Source organism: Equus caballus, chromosome 27, assembly GCF_041296265.1.
Source record: "Equus caballus isolate H_3958 breed thoroughbred chromosome 27, TB-T2T, whole genome shotgun sequence".
Classification (NCBI taxonomy): domain Eukaryota; kingdom Metazoa; phylum Chordata; class Mammalia; order Perissodactyla; family Equidae; genus Equus; species Equus caballus.
The window spans coordinates 21820181-21842151 of NC_091710.1; positions in this window are offsets into that span (position 1 = coordinate 21820181).

Genomic DNA, 21971 nt, shown 5'->3' on the forward strand with positions numbered 1-21971 from the left:
CACGTGCGTATGTTTGAAGATTGATTCCTATATTTGGCACCAACCGTGGTTGAAACTGTGAAGTGGAAGTGTTCATCCCAGGGACGCCCAGGTCCCTCGTTCTGTCCGTCCTCCCCGCTCCCCTTCCCTGTGCTCACATCTGTCCTCAGTAAAGAATCTGAAGCCTGGCCTCACTCCGGTGTAAGCGACAGACAATAGTTTCTCAAGAGGTTTGATTTGAACATGAGCCAGACGTTGGGCTAAAGAAAGGCAGGCAGCATGGGCCGTATGGTAACCAGACTCTGATGTTCAGGGCCTGATACTGGGGAAGGTGGGAAGGGGAGGGGGTGGAATTGGTTGCTGTCTCTATTTGGTCACACGATCATATGTTGTTAGGTCTGGAAGGGGTTTAGTGATTTTTTTTTTTTAAGATTTTATTTTTTTCCTTTTTCTCCCCAAAGCCCCCCAGTACATAGTTGTATATTCTTCGTTGTGGGTCCTTCTAGTTGTGGCATGTGGGACGCTGCCTCAGCGTGGTTTGATGAGCAGTGCCATGTCCGCGCCCAGGATTCGAACCAACGAAACACTGGGCTGCCTGCAGTGGAGCGCGCGAACTTAACCACTCGGCCACGGGGCCGGCTCCGGTTTAGTGATTATTTTGTCTTGCGGCTGTCTAAGTAAGAATGACCTTGTCAACTAGGGGGACCCAGGAAGCTACACTGTCACCAGGTACCTTGGTAATTTCAAACAGGTGGTCCAAGAACCAGACTTTGAGAAAAGTACTGATTTAGTCCCACATTTGCCAGGTGAGGAGCAAGGATGGAGAATCCTTCCAAGGTTTTCTCCTGCCTCTTGTTTCAACTCCAGCGCATGTCTCAGAGAGGATCACCTGGGCCAAATAGATGCCACCAACTGCCACACGGGGATTCTTGAAGGCTTCAAATCTTTGATTCCTTTTAAAAGAAGGACGGCCCTGAAGGGAGCACACAGCATAAGCCATGTGCCAGCAAACTGGTGGAGGACAAATGTGGGTGCCAAGTTGGTCACTGCAGATTCCAACGATGGGAGCACAGGAGGGACCAGATGCTCTCCCCCAGCACCACAGGGCACTCTGCCCTCCTGGTGAGTCTGCCCCTTTGGGGCCCTGGCCCAGCACCCACTCAGCCAGGCTCCTCTGCACAGCCCCCAGCCAGGATCCTTCTCAAGGGTTTTGAGTCTCTCTATCTTAGCAAGAGTTTTATTCTCAGTCAGGCACCATATAAACCCCTAAGCTCCACATCCACATCCAGGTCTAGATGGAAATTCTTTCTTAGGTCAGAAGGAGTTTGAACGCCGAAAAACTGACACATCTTCCCACAATTGTATAAAATAGCAATCAGCCATAGGTGGCGTTAATCTAATATTTGAATGCAAGCACCTGATCCTTTCACGGCTCTGGGAATAGCTCTGTTCTCTGCACGTCTGCATGAAGTTCTCTGAAGGATCACCTGGCCAGGGAGAGAGGACACTGATGTTCCATCGACGAGCGGCAAGCTGTGCTGGCCAGTCGGTTCCTTTTGTTTCCTCCTCCTGGTCTGCGTTATGTGGGAGATCAAGGAATCCCTAGCCTTTGCCTTCCTAACCCTGTCCTGCCTCCTCTGCAGCTCTGTTCCTTCTTGTAATGGAAAAGCCATATATATTTCTGCAAACAGGTGGTCTGAGTGCGTCCCCATGTAGCATGCAAAAGGTTTTAGATTTAATTCCCCAACAAGTTTTTGAGAAAAGTGATCTTAACCCCATTCTACAGATTTGGAGACTAAGGCTCAGAGCAGCTCCTCAGCATGCCAAGGTCACCAGGCTGCAGGCAGTAAAGCCAGAATTTGAGCCCAAGTCTGTGAACTGCAATGCTCATCTCCTTCCTGTGACCCTGTGCCCTGCAGCAGCTCCCTGAGAGTAAAATACCTCTGTGCGTGGTGCGCTTCTTTGTGAAGAGAGAATGGGGATACGCCCATTCCACCTTTGCGGGGCAATGAAGCTACCTGGATAGTTAAGCCAAGGAACGAGACAGGGTGGAACAAGCAAACCATCCAAGGAATGAGAGGAGGAGCCAGAGAATCTACTTCTGGGCACACAGTAGGTCCCCAATAAACTCATCAGCTGGATGAATGAGACTCTAAAGCAAGTACAGGCAAAGTCTAATGAACTGATGAGCAGGCCTGGATGGAAGGGAGACTTTCCAGAATACCCAATTTAGGGATACGCCTGGAAGAAGTATACACCAGGATAAACAAAGGGAAGTATTGCTGTTTCAAAGGTAGTAAATTCAGAGAGCTCAAGAGTCAGCATGGATTAAACATATAAATCTCTGCAGACAAAAATAAATTTGCACAAGATGAATCCATGAAAAACAGCCAGGGGCAGCGTCTCCCGCCTTGGAGGCCGAGGTCAAGTAGAAGAACCAGACCCTCCCAAAAGACCCTTGGGCTGAGCGAGCAGCATGCTAAATCTTGCTTCTAAATTCTTGCTCTGTTTTCTGGTTTTAGGGAGTCACCAGCTTGATAAACTACAGGAAACTTGCATGAATTTTACATGCGATTTATAGAGCTCTGACTCTAATAATGCCTAAATAATCCATGGTGAAGGATGCTAAATGGGCCATGTAATCCACTTGAAAATGACGTGTCCCGGCTTTTGAGAGTGTCAATGTGTCTGTGTGTGCTTCCCTTTTCAGTGTTTGTACTGGGGGAAGGGATGAGGGGCATGATTTTGGTGCCTTGCTTGTGTGAGACCAAAACGTTAGCTTTCTTCCCCAATAAAATCCACCGAGAGAGAAGGACCTTATTTCTGAGGCCCGGCAACCACTCTTTCTTGCAAGTTTCTGCAGCCTCTGGCTCCTCGCTGAGGGCCTTGGGTCTGGCCCCAAAGGCAGGGCAGGACTTGTTGGTGACACCAGGCCCTGAATCAGACCTGGCACCTTCTTGGGAAGAATTGCAATCTCTCACTGATGGCTCTACAGATGTTTGGGTTGCCTGGGAGTCTCTGGTGCACACCGGGCTCCCTCTGGGAGCATGCCCCCACTCTCCCACTCTCTCAGGGAATCCTGATTAATTTCCCCGTCTGCCTCTGCGGCAACAGCTGGCAGGCCAGGGGCAGACGCTTTCTCCATTTGGAATGTGTATGTTCCTGGCCTTTTCACTGAATCTGGACTACATTTCCTGGGCTTCCTCCTCTTGCTAATGTTAGGGCAAAGGATTTGAAGCTGCCTACCACCACACACATACCACCGTCCTCTTTCTGCCTCCGGCCATGGCCTCTCCATCTACTTCTTTCAGCCTGTTTACACCCCATCCTGAAGGCCCAATTCAGCATTCCGTGTTCACCCCCCTAGGAGAAGATCGTTCTTCCCTTCCAGGGTTCCACAGCACATCTAGTCTTTGACGTTCATTTGACACATATTATATCTTGGCAGTCAGGTGCCCAGCGTAAACAGATGGCACACTGAAATTTGGTAATTTAAGGGATATTTAATAAAGGAACTCTTACAAAGGTGTGGGAAAAGCATGAAAGATAATGTAGAGCCCCAGGGCTGGCAGGAGAGAGTGACTTAACCACCCCTAAGCTCAAAGGAACACAGGCAGTGGACGGTCTCAGAACCAGCCTGGGGGGGGAAGTGGCCAGTTTATTATGACCCCTGGGGAGGGACATGGGAGAGTAAACTGCCTGATCTTACCTTCCTCCCCACTTCCTTCCATTGGTGAAGCCAACGGGAAGCCAGAGGACAAGAACTTGACATTGTAGCTCATACAGTTCATTCTCCAGGGGCTGAGAGCAGGGTGTGAAGGATAGAAATTGGATGTGGAGACAAAACCATAAGATAGCCAACACAGTATGTACAAAACCATGGGCACTGTGTTTTAGGGGAGACCTCGGAGGTTTTCCCAGACCTCCTCTCCTCAGTGTGATTGACGTCTCTGCCCCGCCCACGTTGTCGAAGTCTCGTGGTGTGCATGTAGCTCACCCCCTCCCCAGGAATGACGCCCTCCAGGGCAGGCACTGCGCCCTGTGCAGCTCTTTGCTCCCCAAGGGTTGGTTAGTGGGATCTAAGGTCTGATCGGCTCTGTCGGTTGAAACCTGCAATTTGAGGTCAGGAAATGTCCTGGGTCACCTCAGACTGAAAGCCCGCTGCCGTGAAACCTGAACTGGCCCCGAAACAAGTGCCTAACTGTGACCCTGAGCAGATGTCAGTTTCGTGGGTCTTGGTTTCCTCAACGCTGAAATAAAGAGATTTGTTTACATCAGGGGATAGCCAATTGTGGCCTAGGGCCAAATCCGACCCCCCACCTTGTTTTCCTAAATAAAGTTTGATTGGAACATAGCCACATTCAATTTTTACGACTGCTTTCACACTACAAGGGCAGAATTGAGTAGCCCCAACAGAGACTGTCCTGCCCACAAAACCAAAACCTTTCCTATCTGGCCCTTTATAGAAAATGTTTGCTGACCTTAGTGATTTCCAAGGTCCCTCTGGTTGTGGGGATTGAGATCAGGCATGATGCCTTATATGGCTTTGCGTTTCACGTGGCCTACACAAGTGGTGAGGAGAGAGTCTGGGAAGATTCCTTGACCTACCACAGAGGCTGCCTACAGCCGGTTTCCACGGCCCCCCAGCTCCTGCTTCAGGATGCTAAGGCTGAGGAAACACAGCTGGTGGGCAGGTCGGAAATGCTGCTCACTTGTCAGCCTCCTGAGCAAGCTCAGTTGAGGAGGGATGGAAGCTGGAGGGCAACTAATCCAGCTGCCTCACCCCCAGAGGGCCCAACCTGAGGTGTCCCCGGTGAGATGAGAAGCGCTCATTGGCCCCACCTTTATGGGCTATCCTCGTTTCACTGTCTTACCTCCCCACTCCCTCCCACTTCCCGACATCCCTTCCGGAACCAACTGCTTGCACTGAAATCCTTGTTTCAGAGGCTGCTTTGGGGAAAATCCAAATGAAGACATGCTATGTAGTTATTAATACACACATGTTGTTCTTGTCAGGAATCATGTGCCTTGTGTTACTCACCATATTCTGCTACAACAAACGATGTTGTTGGAACTTTCGGCTAAGTAAAAAAAGCAAAAACCTGCAACCAAGATAGTGGCATATGGTTCTAAGAAACGGGGCTGAATTCTGTGAACTTGGATAACTTGCGGACGTAGTTCCCTTATCTGTGAAACTGGAGGATCAGATTGCACGATTCCTCTCGATGTCTTATGGTTCCAAAATGCGATGAAATTGGATCCAAGTTTGTCTTGTTAACCTTACAGCAGTGAGTAGAAGCAGCCAGATTCACAATCTTAACTGCTGATGTGATCTGTGATCACAGGTTATATTCTGTCTTTTCCTAATATGATGGTGGGGGTGGGAAGGTAGTCGACAGTGAGGAAAGACCCAGACTCAGAAATTAACCAGTAACTTTGACCTCTGTCTCGGGCAAACTCTCCTGTTCCCCCATCATACCTCGCCCCTCCCCAGTCCCGACCTCCCTCTCGTCCTTCCGGGTACCAGGTTTAGACAGCCATGGCTAGCAGATAGCTGAAAATCATGGGTCCAATCCTATGTGGTTTGGCTTCTGAAAGTAGGAAAATTTAGGGAGGTCTGCCTGAAAGACTTAAAAACTTGGTAACCTGGGACATGACCTCTATCTTTGTAAGTTGTACCCTTTACCCCAAAACTCAAGGATTGGAAGGAAACTTTTGTTCATTTAGTCATAATGTCTCAAATGCAAATACTTCTTAAGCACATGCTGTGCGCCAGACCCTGTGCTAAGAACTGGGACTACAATGGGGAGAAAAAGGCAGCTATAGGGCAGAGGGGACCGTCACTGAGTAAACAGTCTCTCAAATAAACATAACATCACAAACCATAATAAATGCTGTGAAGAAAAAGTACAGGTAGGGACGAAACGTGTGACGGAGGCCTGACACCCGAGGGGCAGGAGGGTGGCGGGGAGGGGCTTTGCTGAGGAGGCGCCACTGGGCTGAGCTCTGGAAGGAGCAGGCACGGAGCCGGTGAGGGGGAGAGGTAGGTGTGCCTGGAGCCTGGGCAGAGAAAGGCGGGCAGGGCACCTGAGGATCAGGGTGGACCTGGCTTGGAGACCGAGGGGAGGAGTGTAGACATGGCCGCACAGGGGCACTCATTGCCTCATTCAGGAAACATGTCTCGAATTTCTCCTGTGTCTGGGCACTCTCCAATGATCCACAGCTACAGCGGCAAGTGAGACAAAGTTCTTGCCCTCAAGAAGCTTAAGTCCTAGCAGAGAAGACAGATCACCAGCAGGCAAGTGAATCAATATATAATATAATTCAGGTGGAGGGAAGTGCTATGAAGGAAAAGAAGGCAGAGGAAGGGTCGAGGGGCCTGGAGTGAGGTGGGGTTGGGGGGCGGGGAAACCATTTCAGACAGCGAGGTCGGGGCCATTGAGTGGAGGCCACAGAGAAGACCTGACTTCCGTGGGGCCTTTTTGATTCCACGAAGGATCTGAAATGTTCCAAGAGCAGTGCTGGCCTCCCTGTCTCCTTATTAAGCCAAGAGGATGGGAGAACAAGAATCCCTTACTCCTTCCGGCCAACAGAAATGATCAGGGAAGAGCAGGATTATAAGTCTTCCGGTTTAAAAAATTTTTATGTATTTCTTTTCAGTCCTAGAAAATCTTGGACCTTGGTGAGTGGGAAAACCCAGTGGAGCAGGTTATGGATACAGAGTTTAAAGACAGAGAGAGATGAGCGTGAAGGGTTCTGTGCTGTGGCCCTGTCCTGGCTCAGGAGAAGCCATGTCAGCACTCTCTGCCACAGGCTGGGCCGAGAGGCGAAGTGGCTGTGGCCGAGGCACCTGACAAGCTTGGTGATTTCTCTACAGCCGTTCCTTGTGCTGGAGGCAGCTAGAAATGGGTGTCAGCCTCAGGGGCTGTCAGAGTGGAAAGTTGCTGGCGCCAGAGGCAAGAAAGATTTCACACTACCTTTCTGGGTCAGTTTTCCCCTGACTCGATGTTAGATGGTGGTGTCCGTGTCGTCACCCCCACCCCAGCCTGCGGTCTGCAGGTCTCAACTTCAAGGCTGGACAGTGTGGGCTGCCTGCGTCTCCAGGGGCTCCTTTCTCTACAACCTGGCATTTGGAAAAGCATCCTGTGAGCTCTGGGGGAGAATGTCTGACCGCTGGGGCTCCTGAAGATTCCCTTACAGTCCAGTTCCTAGGTTAGAGGCTGTGCTTGTAAGAGTCTGTATGTGTGTGTGTGTGTGTGTGTGTAAGTCAGAGACAGAGAGAGAGACAGAGACAGAGAGAGATAGGGAGAAGGAGAGCTCTAAAGTTTAGAATCAGTTTTGGGGGTTATGTGAACTCAAAATAAAGCTCAATTGACAGACGAACCCCGTGCGCTCTGTGGATCCCCACCTGATTGCGGGCACGCAGGTCACGTACACTAGATGGATCACATGGCTTTTAGGTTAAAATGTCAGTTCTTTTAAGCTGTTAATAAGGTGTTTTAAGTTGCGTCCCTTTGGCCTCCTCTTTCTCACATGAGAGGCTCCGTGGGTTGTTTACAGCCTGAGAAGTATGTACCAAGGGGTGCACACCCAGACCCAAGGCCAAGGTCACTGCAGCAGGTCCTCACCCAGACGAATCCCTGGGCTGGTGGTGTGGCCATAGTACTGGTTGCACTGATTTGAAATCAAGATTATTTAACATCATCCAATGTGGACGCCTTCAGGGAAGAAGGGCCAATTGGCAAAAATTAATATACTGTGTAAATACTTCTTTTCTGATCTATTTGCTGAGAGTTGATAGAAAGGCTTGTTAATCAAAGCGGTTTAGGAAGAAAACGCTATAGGCTTTGGGTAAATGTGGCTTCCAGGCAGAGGGTCCGTAGGAGCCTTCTCCCCTTCGTCCACCATGACCTTCCTCAGGGAATGCTAATGACTCTTCCACTCAAAGCAGGAAAGGAGGAGCAGGGTGGGGGCGGAAGAGATGAAGGAAGACTGGATTTGGGGCGATGAGGAGCCCTCTTTAAAGGCAGTGTTCAGTGAAAAAGCCAGACTTCTGGTGCTTTTCCCGAAGCTCCTAGTTGAGAGCCATAGAGGACTCTGCTCAGCCGCCTTTTATCTGCTCCGTGGCCCTCAGCCCTCCTGAGCCAGGCAGTTCACATGCCCCAGGCGTGGGTGTGGGGGGCTGGGGGCAGCCCCAGCTCCCGCCTGCAGGAGGGCACAGCCCGAAATGGCAGTGCTGCTGCAGACACCCGGCTCAGCGCAGGGAGCAGCGGGACCGAGGGATCCTATCCCTGCGGGGTGGTGTGACGGCGGGAGAAGCAGCAGCCTGGGGATAGAGCCCCCTCCCAGACGCCACGGTCCTGAGTGACCTGTGAAACCGTGGTGCCACCTGATGGCCAAGCCAGGGAATGAACTGAGGACGCGTGGAGGGACAGACATGAAGGATCCCGCGGCCCGGCTCTCATCCGGGTTTGTGACTGGCAGGTTTGACTTCTCAGCCCGTGGCTCTGAACAAGGCAGCGCCCGAAAGGGCTGCTGCAGGCTCGGGGTTCTCCGGCTGCTGGGTAGGGAAGGCTGAGAGCGAATCCTTCAGAACATATTTGCGATCCGCTCTACTCTCAGTTCAGTAGTGCTGTAGGGTCAGGGAGTATGTGTATGGGACAATCAAAGACCAGGATACAACCCTTGACCTCAGTGGGTCTACACTCTGCTTGAACCCATGGAAAATGACATCAAGATGACGTGATTACATGTGGGTGTGGGCCCACTGCAGCTGGAAGCCCAGCTGTCGTTCCTGAGAGGGCAAGGCTGCATGGGGGAGGGGATCTGGGCCCTGCACCCCTGGGCCTCGGGGCAGGGTGCGGGGTGGGGGGGGGGGGAAGCGGCATCCTAAAATGCCGACAATGCATCTCATGGTCTTGCCGTTTCAAGTGTGTTTTCTTCTTAGCCTTAAAGACTGTCCTACCACCTTAAAAGTGATGACTTTGAAGGCAGCTGCTCCCTGGGGTCCTTTTGATGGCGACAGTTATGAGTAGCCTTGGGGTGCGGGTGAGGTTGGCACAGACGCGAGTGAAATGCGACTTGAGCAGGAGGCGTTCTACGCTAGAGCATCTGAGGGCAGCTCTGAGACAGCAGCCTTCTGGTCCTCATGAGGCTTCGCTGGCCACAGGTGGGGCACAGGTGGGTGGCGGTGTGGAAGCAGGGAGGTCGTCGGTAGGCAGCTGGGGAATTTCCTTCCCTTATCTGGAGCCTCCTTCTCCTTTCTCCCTCCCATCCTCCTTTCTCTCTTCCTCTCTCTTAAATCTCCCTCTTCACTTCTTTCTGCTCTCTCTGTAAAATCCCTGTCTTGGCCAAGTCCTTGGCTAGGGAAGAAAATCAAGTTCAAAGCCCACCCCACTGCCACGAGGCTGCGGGGGTGCCACCCTACCCCCTGAAAAGTCAGGGTTCTTGGTGCTTCCGCCTTTACTCAGAATGAGAAAGGCGGAGGGGGCGGGGAGAGGGACGGCATCTTCAACAGGACTGCGCGCAGAGCTCGTCCCCTGCGTTGAGTAGCTCCACGCATGGAACACTGGGCGTTCTGTGGCAGGTCAGGGGAGCAGGGGCTGAGCTGAGAAAGCATGATCTACTCCAAAGATGGAGTGAGCGACAGGTAAGTCTTTGCTATGGATGACCTGTGGGTCACGACGACTTGTCCTAAGTCCTGGCCACGCGGCCTGCTGGAGAAAGCCGAGCGTGGTGGGCAGAGCAGCCTGCTGAAGAGGAGCCTCGTCCACCGCTGAGTAGTTACATTCTAGGGCCCCAGCCTGGGAGCCTCCAAAGAACCCATGGGATGACCATCAGCGAGTCAGCTTTCACCAGCTCCCGACTGCAGAGCGTGAGAGCGCTCACACAGGGAAATGTCCTAATCCTTGCCTCCGCTCCCTGGTGCCCGCTGCGTCCCCTTCAAAGCCTGGCAGGATTCACAGCTGCAGCTGGTGAACGGGGGAGATGAGCAGAGAGAGGACAGACGTAGCTTCACCCCTCTCCCCAGGTGGGCTGCCCACCCGCTGTAGGCTTTATGGAGGAGGGAGAATGGAGAATGAAGCGCAGGCTAGTATCTTTGGTAGGTCGTTTAATTTCTGGGCTGAGAGCACTCTCTGTGACTCAGTGATCGTCGGACTATCTCCAAGCTAAAAGTGAACAAAAAGAAGCCATGACCTTACTGGGTGGCCATCCGGAGGCAGAGGGAAGCCTCCCCTGCTAAATAAGTTTTAGTGGGCTGGTGGGGGTCCAGAAATAGAGAGGGGCCTTGCCCGGTATTCCAGCCGCTGGGCTTCTTCAACACAGCAGTCCCACGAATGAGAGCCTGCGCTGGATCCCGGGGCAGGCAGTGGTGTGGAGCCTGGAGGACACGTACTCTCTGCTTTGTTTGCAGCCACAGCTTAAAGACAGGAAAACTCTTCTCAAAGTGGATCTCTGAGCTCTTCCTCTGAAGAGAAGGGGTCGAGCGATAGAGATGGGGGGCTTCAAATCCCCGGGTCACCGCAGGCGGGAGGACTTCAGCATGTGAAGTAGTTAGCTTGTATCTCCCCTTTCTGTGGCTTCCCCCCGTTCCATTTTCACTGAGCAAAACTGATGGAGCCTCTGTTCCCTGTGATGCCTTCCCACTGCCAGGGCTGTCCGTGTTTTAGTGCCGGACAGAACCCCTCTTGGCTAGAAAACAGCCTCTGATTAAAATGTACTCGTACTAAAGGGTTAGAGAGTCCAGTGTGGATCCTCTCAAGAATATACGTGTGTGCGTATATATATATAATGTGTATATGTGTGTATGTTTTATGTATATATATTATGAATATGCATAGATACATGTATGCATACACATATACATATAATTGCAGATCAGTGGGAGTATAACGTCTAAAACAATTAGATATCACGGAGAAGCATCGAAAGCAGGGGAAAATCATGATAACCCAGACAGACTGCTTAGAGCGGGCATCCATTGATTCTGCCTGCTGTTGACTCGGCCTTCCTTCCTGCCTTCCTCAAGGAGGGTCTGTCTGCCCGCTGTGGTCCTGGTAGGGCTGTCAGTCACTGAACCCTGCCCAGAGCCACAGGAGTAGCATGTAATTCAGATCCACCAAAAAGACTTTCTTCTGCCGGGAATTGAAATCTTTAGTGAAGATATCAGGAATAAAAGTCAGCTGGAGGTGACATTCTGATGCCAGCAACATAATGGGACTATTCGCAGCTGCATCTCCGGAAATTCTCCAGATGTGCCCTTGCATCTGTCCTCCTCATCACCTTGTTGCTCAGCATGGTTTTCCACTCAGTCCAACAAACTCCCTTGCTTAGTTTGTTAAAGTAGATTTTTAGGGCTTACAACCAAAGGCTCTGAAATGGTTATATCACGGTTAGATTTTAGCCAGTTTCCTTCTAGTCTTTTCTCCATTGTTTGCATTTTGGGGTGCGATATCAAAGAGAGCTTAAAGCGAAGCCTCCGTGATGTGTGTGTGTGAGGGAGGGAGTGGGACCTCGAGAGGGAGTCACTTTAATACAGAGGACTCAGAGATCCCAACCGCAAGTTCTCCTTCCCGTCCCTGGGTCTCAGTCAGCTCTGGAAACTAACTGGAGAGCACACGGCTGTCATTACCCTCAATGCTCTCCCTTTCTTCCCCAGCTCCTCTCTTTGGCTGCCCGGATACCACCCTTGTTCTTGCTGTGCATTCAGAATACATTTTTAGGGAGCCTTTAACAGCTGGTTTATAAGGACAGGCTCTTTTGAGACAGTGTGTCTGGGATCAAGTTTAAACCATCTACTTTTAAATGTAAGGAGAAAGGACAACCAGGGACATTTAAAATACGTAATGTATAGCCAGCTGAGCCTTGAACAGCCCGGGGTGAGGAGGCAGAAGTGTTTCTCCGTCGGGAGGCACAGGCATGGGCCCAGCCGGGGGAGAAACAGCCCCTGTTTGAGAAGAGGCCCGACAGTCTTCAAGTTTCAGACACTGGTGTCTCTGGAGTGCCGTTTCCTGTCTGTAACGTAAGTTGTAAGCTCTTGGTGTGTTTTTTTGCACTCCGAAATAAACAGAGCACCTGGATTTAATCAGTCAGAGGGTAACAGAATCAGAGCCAGTCCCCCTGTCAGTCCCCACTCCCGGTTAAGGGCCGTGGGGCAGGAGCAGTGAGGCTGCATGGAGAGCCGTGGACCATTTAGCTCCCTGTGGACTCGTTAGGAATGAGCAGCTCGGAGTGCCTGTGGCCCGGGGTCTCCTGGTGTGTTCCTGGGCTGTTCTTTAGAACTTGGCACAGCCAGCCTCACCCCATGCCACCTTGCTGGCATGCAAAACGCCAGCTTAAAGTTCCCTTTGGCCAGTGGAGCATGCTTCTTGAACCACGTTTCACCTTCAATCTAAAAACGTTCTGGCACTTTCTTTGGGTTTAAAAAAATGTTTCAGGAAGAATTTGTTTTCTTCCAAATGAAGATTTTTGCTTTTGGATGTCTGCTCCTTCGATAAAGTCCTGAAGTGAGGTCACAGGCTCTGATCTAATAAAGGTCTTGCCGCCCCGGGCAGCATGTGCCCGCTCTGTGTGCGTGTGAGAAGGCTGCAGATGGGGGAGCGGGCCACAGCTTTCAGAAAGGGCGGGGTCGAGTCCGCCAGTGATGCAACAGTGAGCTTAGTATCTACCTTTGATAAGACTAAAACACATAGTTTCTTTAACCACCTAGAAGTGGGGAAGACTGGAAGCTGATGGATTTATGGAGAAGTTGGCACAGATTTGGCTTCTTCTGTTCTGAAACTGGCATTATGCGGAATAGCTTGTGGGTCATGGAGGGCCCGGCCTGGCATCTCTGGGTTTCAGCAGAATCTTTCAGCGCTGCTCTTTCTCCATCTTTTGTAAGCAGGATGGAGAAAAGAGGGCCCATGAAGAGGAGACAATAAGTTGAAGCACCCAATGGGCCAGTGCAACCTTGGGGAGAGGCCTTGAGCATTATTAGCAGCAGGCCTCACGTCTGTCCTCGGCGCTGTCTTCTTCCACTGTTGTACCAACAACTTTGGAGCAGGAATCGTTTTTCTTTTCCTCTCAATTTGATAAAGCAAGTCTGTAACTTTGTTTTCCTTTTCAAACTAGTTTTTCAAGATCGGAATGAGAGCTGTAGAGAAGGCACAATAATTTTTCTCCAGCGTGATTTTCTTCTCCTCCTCCTTGCCCTCTCTGTGTTGGTTTTCTTACAGATATAAACTAAATAGGAAAAACCCCAATGACTCTTTAATTTTTTAAAATCCATGAATTTAGGGAAATCATTTCAAAAGTTGAATTCCAGATGTTTGAAACATATCTCATAGTTCCTAATAGAAAATGGTAAAAATGGTGATTTTGGAATTATTTCTGTACATGTGATCGTATATGAAGAACAAAAGAAGACACTCAAAACACAAAAAAGCCACACAAACCCAAAAGCTGTCAATGCAGTTTGTCCTGTTGTAACCGCACCCTGAGAAGCAGGGCTGTCACCTCCCAGCGGGAGTCGCTTCAAACCGGAAGGAGCTTGTGACTCTCAAAGAATCGGCAGCTGGAGTTTGTCTTCCTTTCAAAATGCTTATCAAATTTTGGGTTTCTGGTAGTTTTGGGAATACACATAAACAAAACCCAATCCTATTTCATTTATTGAAACATATCAGATAGCAGGAAGAAAACACAATACCTTCTTTTGGGGAAAAAGAAATCCAGTTTATATACTTGAAGTAAGCAAGCAATCATTCTTCCTCACTTCCTTTATCCAACACACTTATCCTAAAATGTTGTTCTATAAAACTGGAATTAGGGAGGACTGGAGGACCAGAAAGGGAAATTAAAAAATAAAAGGACAAGTATATAAAATTGTGCTGTGCTGAGGGTGAGGCTGGCTAATTTGTGTCTGTAACAGCTGGGCTCATGTTCCAGAACCCGGGCGATGGGATCTGTGATCCCACAGGAGCTGGGGTTGGTGCGGTGGAGCGAGGACCTGGGGGCATGTGGCTGCCTTTGTCTCTTCTAATATTTCCTGACAGCAGGGCCTTCCTCTCTTACCCAAATTGCTAACGATACCGAGGAAGACAGGATACAATGAAGACTCAAAATGACGTCGCAAGGAGAGAAGCATGGACTCAGTTAAACACGCTGGCACTTAGCATGTGTTCATGTGAAGTGCTGACCTTTGTCCCAAGGATCAACTTCACAAGTGTGGTGGCATGTGATGACATGGATTAATAGGGTTCCTGTGCAGAACAGGAGAATACCCCCGCTGCTTAAAACCCCTTGATGGCTTCCCATTGCCCCTAGGATCAAGTCCAAGGGGTTAACATGCTTTGTAAGACCCCACGGCATCTGGTTTTGCCCACCTCTCTCTAGCCTCACCTTAAAGCACTCTCCCCTCATCCTCCACGGTCCAGCCAGACTGGGCTTCTTCATTTGGTTTTAAATACGGCGTATATTTCTCTTCTCAGGGCTTTGCTCAAGCTGTTTCCCCTGACAAGAATACTCTGCCCAACACAGGTCTCAATTTAATCATCACTTCATTGTTCGTGCACAATGTGTTGAACTTCTATCATATCTGCCACTGTGCTAGTGCTAAGTGATCCAAGGGAGAGGCATGTGGTGCTATAAGACCACGAATTATGAACAGAGATCTGGAGAAGGAGTAAGTGAGGCATTCAGAGGGAATAGTATGTGTAAAGGCCCTGTGGTATTGGGAACAGAGCATATTTAAGGAACTCAAGGAGGGCCACTGTGGCTGGAGGGCAAAGAACATGGGCTATAATGGGTGTGGTGTGAGATGAACATGGAGAGGTTTGTCTTTCATTTTCTGTTATTGGTGCTGTGCTTGCAGAGGCTGGATTATCACTAACAGAGCCGTTCCAGAGGCAATTCACACTTAGAAAGTTTAGCTAGAGTCAATGTTTACTCAACAAGTATTAATCGGGCAGCTCTTCCAGGTTGAGCAGTGTGCTGGATGCTGGAGACGCACAAGGCAGACATGGTCCCTGACCTCCTGGGGTGTACAGACAAAGAAGCAAGCCGTACAGCACAGGAGGAGTGCCCTCATAGAGTAGTGCAATATCGGAGCATATAGGAGGGCAACCGAGCCCAGAGCCGGGAGCTCAGCAATGGCTTCCTGGAGGAAGTGATGATCGGCTGAGACTGGACGCATGAGAGGGAGTGTGCTCAGTGCATGGTGAGGAAGAACGTTCCATACAGACTGAGTACCATGGGCTGTCTACTGAGCCCCAGATCACCTGGGAGTGTGCATTCATACATCTCTCTCATTAGGGATATTTCATTTTATTTTTCAATTTTTTGGTAACTTAAAAATATTTAATTAATTTTTTTATGGAGGTAACATTGGTTTATAACATTATATAAATTTCAGATATACAGTGTTATATTTCAACTTCTGTATAGATTACATCAAGTTCACCACCACAAGTCTGGTTGCCACCCATCACTGTGCAAATATGCCCTTCCCCCCCTTCCTTCCCCCCTTCCCCCCCGTCCTTCCCCCCTTCCCCCCCCGTCCTTCCCCCCTTCCCCTGGTAACCACCAATCTGATCTCTGTGTCTATGTGTTTGTTTGCTGTTGTTGTTTTTTTTATCTTCCACATATGAGTGAGATCATACGGTATTTGGCTTTCCCCATCTGACTTATTTCACTTAGCAGAATACCCTCAAGATCCATCCATGTTGTTGCAAATGGCAAGATTTCGTCTTTCTTTCTGGCTGAGTAGTATTCCATTGTGTGTATATATATGTATATATATATATACCACATCTTCTTTGTCTATTCATCTGTTGATGGGCACGTAGGTTACTTCCAAGTCTTGACTATTGTGAATAATGCTGCAATGAACATAGGGGTGAATTTATCTTTTTAATTAGTGTTTTTGTGTTCTTTGGATAAATACCCAGGAGTGGATTAGCTGGATCATATAGTAGTTCTATTTTTTATTTTTTAAGGAATCTCCATACTGTTTTTCATAATTTCTGCAACAGTTTACATTCCCACAAGCAGTGTATGAGGGTTCCATTTTCTCCACATCTTCTCCAACACTTGTTATTTCTTGTCTTTTTAGTAATAGCCATTCTGACAGGTGTGAGGTGATATCTGATTGTGGTTTTCATTTGCATTTCCCTAATAATTAGTGGTGTTGAACATCTTTTCATGTGCCTATTGACCATCTGTATATCTTCTTTGGAGAAATGTCTGTTCATATCCTCTGCCCATTTTTTAATTGGGTTGTTTGTTTTTTCATTGTTGAGTTGTGTGAGTTCTTTATGTATTTTAAATATCGACCCTTTATCTGATATATGGTTTGCAATTATCTTCTCCCAATTGGTAGGTTGTCTTTTCATTTTGTGGATGGTTTTCTTTTGCCTTGCAGAAGCTTTTTAGTTTGAGGTAGTCCCATTTGTTTATTTTTTCTTTTGTTTCCCTTGCCTGAGGTGACATATCCAAAGAGATATGGCTAAGCCCATGTCAAAGAGCATACTGCCTATGTTTTCTTCTAGGAGTTTTATGGTTTCAGGTCTTACATTCAAGTCTTTAATCCATTTTCGAGTGAATTTTTGTGTACGGCATAAAATAGTCGTCTACTTTCATTCTTTCGTGTGTGGCTGTCCACATTTCCCAGCATCACTTATTAAAGTGACTTTTCTTTCTCCATTGTATGTTCTGGCGTTTGTCAAAAATTAGCTGTCCATAGATGTATGGATTTATTTCTGGGCTCTCAATTCTATCCCATTGATCTGTGTGTCTGTTTTTCTGCAGTACCATGCTGTTTTGGTTACTATAGTTTTGTAGTACATTCTGAAATCAGAGAGTATGGTCCCTCCAGCTTTGTCCTTTATTCTTGAATGGCTTTGGCTATTTGAGGTCTTTTGTTCCATATAAATTTTAAGATTCTTTTTCCTATTTCCATGAAAAATGTTGTTTGGCCTTTGCTAGGGATTGCATTGCATCTGTAGATTGCTTTAGGTAGTATGGGCATTTTAACTATGTTAATTTTTCCACTCCGTGGGCACAGGATACCTTTCCATTTCTTTGTGCCTTCTTTAATTTCTTTCAAAGATGTTTTATAGTTTTCAGTGAACAAGTCTTTCATCTTTTTAGTTAAATCTATTCCTAGGTATTTTACTCTTTTCATTTTAATTGTAAATGGGATTGTATTTTTGATTTCTCTTTCTGCTGTTTTGTTGTTAGTGTATAGAAACACAACTAATTTTTTTATATTGACTCTATACCCTGCAACTTTACAGTATTTGTTTATTATTTCTAATAGGTTTTTGGTTGAATCTTTAGGGGTTTATATATAAAATCACCTTATCGGCAAATAGTGGCAGTTTTACTTCTTGCTTTACAACATGGATCCCTTCTATTTCTTTTTCTTCCTAATTGCTCTGGCTAGGATTATATTGAATAAGAGTGACAAAAATGGGCATCCTTGTCTTGTTCCTGGTCTTAGAGGGATAGCTTTCAGTTTTTCACCATTGATTAAGAGATAAGCTGTGGGTTTGTCATACACAAGCTTTATTATGTTGAGATATTGTCCTTCTACACCTATTTTATTCAGGGTTTTTATCATAAATGGATGCTGAATCTTGTTGAATGGTTTTTATGCATCTATTGAGATGACCATATGATTTTTATTTTTCATTTTGTTAATGTGATGTATCACGTTGATTGATTTGCAGAAGTTGAACCATCCTTGCATCCCAGGAATAAATTCCACTTGATTGTGGTGTATGATGCTTTCCATGTATTGTTGTATTCAATTTGTTAATATTTTGTTGAGGATTTTTACATCTATGTTCATCAGCAATATTGGCCTATAATTTTCTTTTTTCGTCCTTGTCTGGTTTTGCTATCAGGATAATGTTGGCCTCATAGATTGAGTTGGGAAGAATCTTCTCCTCTTCAAATTTTTGGAAGAGTTTGAGAAGGACAGATATTAAATCTTCTTTGAATGTTTGGGAGAGTTTACTGGAGGAGCAGTCTGGTCCTGGACTTCTGTTTTTTGGGAGGTTTTTGGTTACTGTTTCGACCTCCTTACTAGTGATTGGTCTATTCAGATTTTCTATTGCTTCTTGATTCAATTTTGGAAAGTTGTATAATTTTAAGAATTTATCCAATTCTTCTAGATTATCCAATTTTTTGGTGTATAGTTTTTCATAGTATTCTCTTATAATCCTTTGTATTTCTGTGGTATCTGTTGTGATTTCTCTTCTTTTACTTCTGATTATATTTATTTGAGCCTTCTCTTTTTCTTACTGAATCTAGCTAAAATTTTGTCAATTTTGTTTATTTTTCCAAAGAACCAGCTCTCGGTTTCATTATTCTTTTCTATTTTCCTTTTTAGTCTCTATTTCATTAATTTCTGCTATGATTTTTGTTATTTTCTTTCTTCTACTGTTTGGGCTTTGTTTATTCTTCTTTTTATAGTTCTTCAGGTGTACTGTTAGATTGTTTATTTGAGATTTTTCTTGTTTTTTGAGATAGATCTGTATTGCTATAAACTTCCCTCTTAGTATGCTTTTACTGTGTCTGATAGATTTTGGTATGTCATATCTTCACTTTCATTTGTCTCCAGATATTTGTTGATTTCTCCTTTAACCCAATAGTTGTTCAGTAACAGTTTGTTTAATCTTCACATAGTTGTGACTTTTTCAGTTTTATCCTTGTAGTTGATTTCTAGTTTCATACCATTGTGATTGGAAAAGTTGATTGATATTATTTCAATCTTCTTAAATTTATTGAGATTTACTTTGTGGCCTAATATGTGATCTATCTTGGAGAATGTTCCATGTGCATTTAAAAAGAATGCGTATTCTGCAGTTTTTGGATAGAATGTTCTCTATATATCTATTAAGTCCATCTGTCATTTAAGTCCAATGTTTCCTTATTGATCTTCTGTCTGGATGATCTATCCATCGATGTAAGTGGGGTGTTAAAGTCCCTTACTATTTTGTGTAACTGTCAGTTTCTCCCTTTATGTCTGTTAATGTTTGCTTTATGTATTTAGGTGTTCCTATGCTGGGCTCATAGATATTTAGAAGTATTATATTCTCTTGTTGGATTGTTCCCTTTATCATAATGTAGTGCCCTTCCTTGTCTCTTGTTACTATCTTTGTTTTAAAGTCTATTTTGTCTGATGTAAGTATTGCTACTCCAGATTTCATTTCCATTTGCATGGAATATCTTTTTCCATCTCTTCACTTTCGGTTTGTGAGTGTCTTTAGGTTTGAAATGGGTCTCTTGTATACAGCGTATATATGGGTCTTGTTTTTTATCTATTCAGCCACACTATGTCTTTTGGTTGGAGCATTTAGTCCATTTATGTTTAAAGTAACTGTTGATAAGTATGTATTTATTGCCATTTTGTTACTTTTTTCTGGATGTTTGTTAGTGGTATTTTAGTCCTGAGAAAGTTTAAGAAGCTCTGGGGGACAACCCAGGCTTTGACATGTGGGCTGTTCTCCCAATCCCATCCCTTCCAAGCAGTTGGCCATAGACAAGGACCTGTTCTGAGCCTCATTGATAAAATAGAGATAATAATACTTGGGACATTGAGTTGTTGTGATGATCAAACGAAATAGCAGAATGGGTGCACAATACAGGTCTGCCCCTCTCCCCTTTCCCTAAAATATCTTCTTTGGCTTTTATATTTATGTCCCAAGAAGTCGACCCTGGAGGGAGTAGAAGGAGGCAGCCATGAGAGCGGTTTGAGATAAGCTGTTTTGCAGAGGATCTGAATTTCAGGATGTAACGTGAGAAAACATTGATTTCTCATGCCAGAGAAAAGAAGTCAAAACAGGGGGCCCAGATTGCCCAGGAGTTATTGCTTGGAGAAGTTCTGTAAATGGTGTTGCTGCTTTCTGCTGTCCTCACGGCGCCTTCCAAATCCAGCTTGCTTATTTTAATCTTAAACTTGCTCTGACTTATTTAGGAGAATTGCAGCTGTGGGGGAGAGAAAATGTCTGAGGATTCTCCGATCCTGTAGACAATGATGCCACTAATCACCCGTCCTCACCATTCTTACTTGTCCAGAAAAATAAGGATATTGTTTCCTCGGGCAAGGAAACCAAATTGCTTGATTTTCTTACTCAGTTGACCGCAGACTTGCTGTCCCATGAGAATAGGACAGCTTTGCTGAAACTGCTGGGGAAATGCAGTCTCTCTTTTGGGAAGAGTAACACTGGCAAGTTTAGTGTCGCCCTAGGGGTGTGTCAACATCCTGCATTTCCCTTATCGGCCAACTTTGTGAAACAATTCCCCCTGCTGAGCCTTGGAGCTCTCCTCTGGAACATGACAGGCTGGATCAGAAGACTGCAACAAGGATGGTGAGTCTGCAAAGTGATCTCACGTGGTGCTCATAATAATCCTCTGAAGTTAGGCGGCAGCATCTGTCCCATCATTCAAATGAGACAACTGAGTTAGAGAACTCAAAGTTATACGACCTGGAAGTAGCATAACCAGGCCTATTGACTCCAAGTGCAGATTCTATTCTAACAGAACCGTTGAAAATAAACCATCACTTATCAAAACTCTCGTTATCTCCTTATATTGACACAAATAATCCATAATCAATCTATAAATCAAAATTGGGGTGATTTTATTATGAGGCAGATCTGAGGACTAGCCCAGGGCCTTCCTTCCCCAAGGAAGGAAGATCACCAAAGAAGCGGAGTGTACACACTGGTTATATACTGTCTTGGAACAAAGAGCAGACATCACATATGATAGGAATGTCCCTTTTACAATAGTCATGAGATTGCTTTGCTGGCACAGCAAATCGGTGGTCAGCAGGTCGATGGTCACAAGGTGGATGGTCACAAGGTGAGCACAGCAGGTCAGTAATTAATCCTTAGTTTAGGGAGAGGCTTATCCTTAAAGAAATGTTGATATGGGAGAATCTACACCCCTATCTTGAAGGGCATCATTCTTGTCTTCAGGACATAGTAAAGGCTTAAAGCAGATGTACAATGCATGCTCAACAGGCCACGTCAGGCCCTTTTGGAAAAACAAGGTCAGGACAAATTAGTTTTAACCCAAATGGCTTCCTCATGCACTCCAATATATACTATTGCTTTTCATTTATTTGTCTCTTGCTAGGACAAAGCAAGAGTAATATAGGTGTAGATACATGCTGAGTAATATATGGGCAGATATATGAGTAGATTGGTTTTTTTGATTGCAAGGAATAGAGACTCTTCAGGTGACATCATGCAGAGTGTCACCACACTGCCTGGTGACTTACACAGCCTTGTGGCTCCCACAGCCTCTTAGAATATGCAAACTGCTGTCCCTCTGTGGGTCTGCCAGTATTTGCTCCTGCTGTTGACAAATCAACTAAGCAAGCAACCAACTACAGTTGAACCTCATAATTTGTGGATTCTGTATCTGCAAATTCTCCTCCTCACTAAAACTTATTTGTAACCCCAAGATCAATACCTTTGGAGCTTTCGCGGTCACCTGTGGCATGCACAGAGCAATGAAAAATTTGAGTAGCTTGATGTGTGCATTCCCAGCTAAGCTCTTATATTGTAATCGTGGGTCCTTTTTGCAGTGTATTTAGTGTCACATTTTTTGCACTTTCGTGCTTTTGGTGGTGATTTCACTGTTTAAAATGGCCTCCAAGGGTATTGCTGAAGTGCTGTCCAGCATCCTAAGAGCAAGGAGGCAATGATGTGTCTTGATGTGCCTTGGAGGAGATGCGTGTGATAGATCAGCTTCCATCAGGGGTGAGTTATAGGGCTGCTGGCTGTGAGTTCAGCGTTAATGGATCAACAGTATACATTAGCTAAGGTGTCTTTAAACAGAAACAGACATGGAATGAGGTTATGTATTGATTGGTTGATGAAAATGTGACCAGAGTCTCACAGGAACCTGACCCTGTATTCCCCTTCAGAGCAATGGTTCAGTTTTGGCTAATTCAGTGTTCATGGTGACTTTCTAGAACATAACTACCATGAATAATG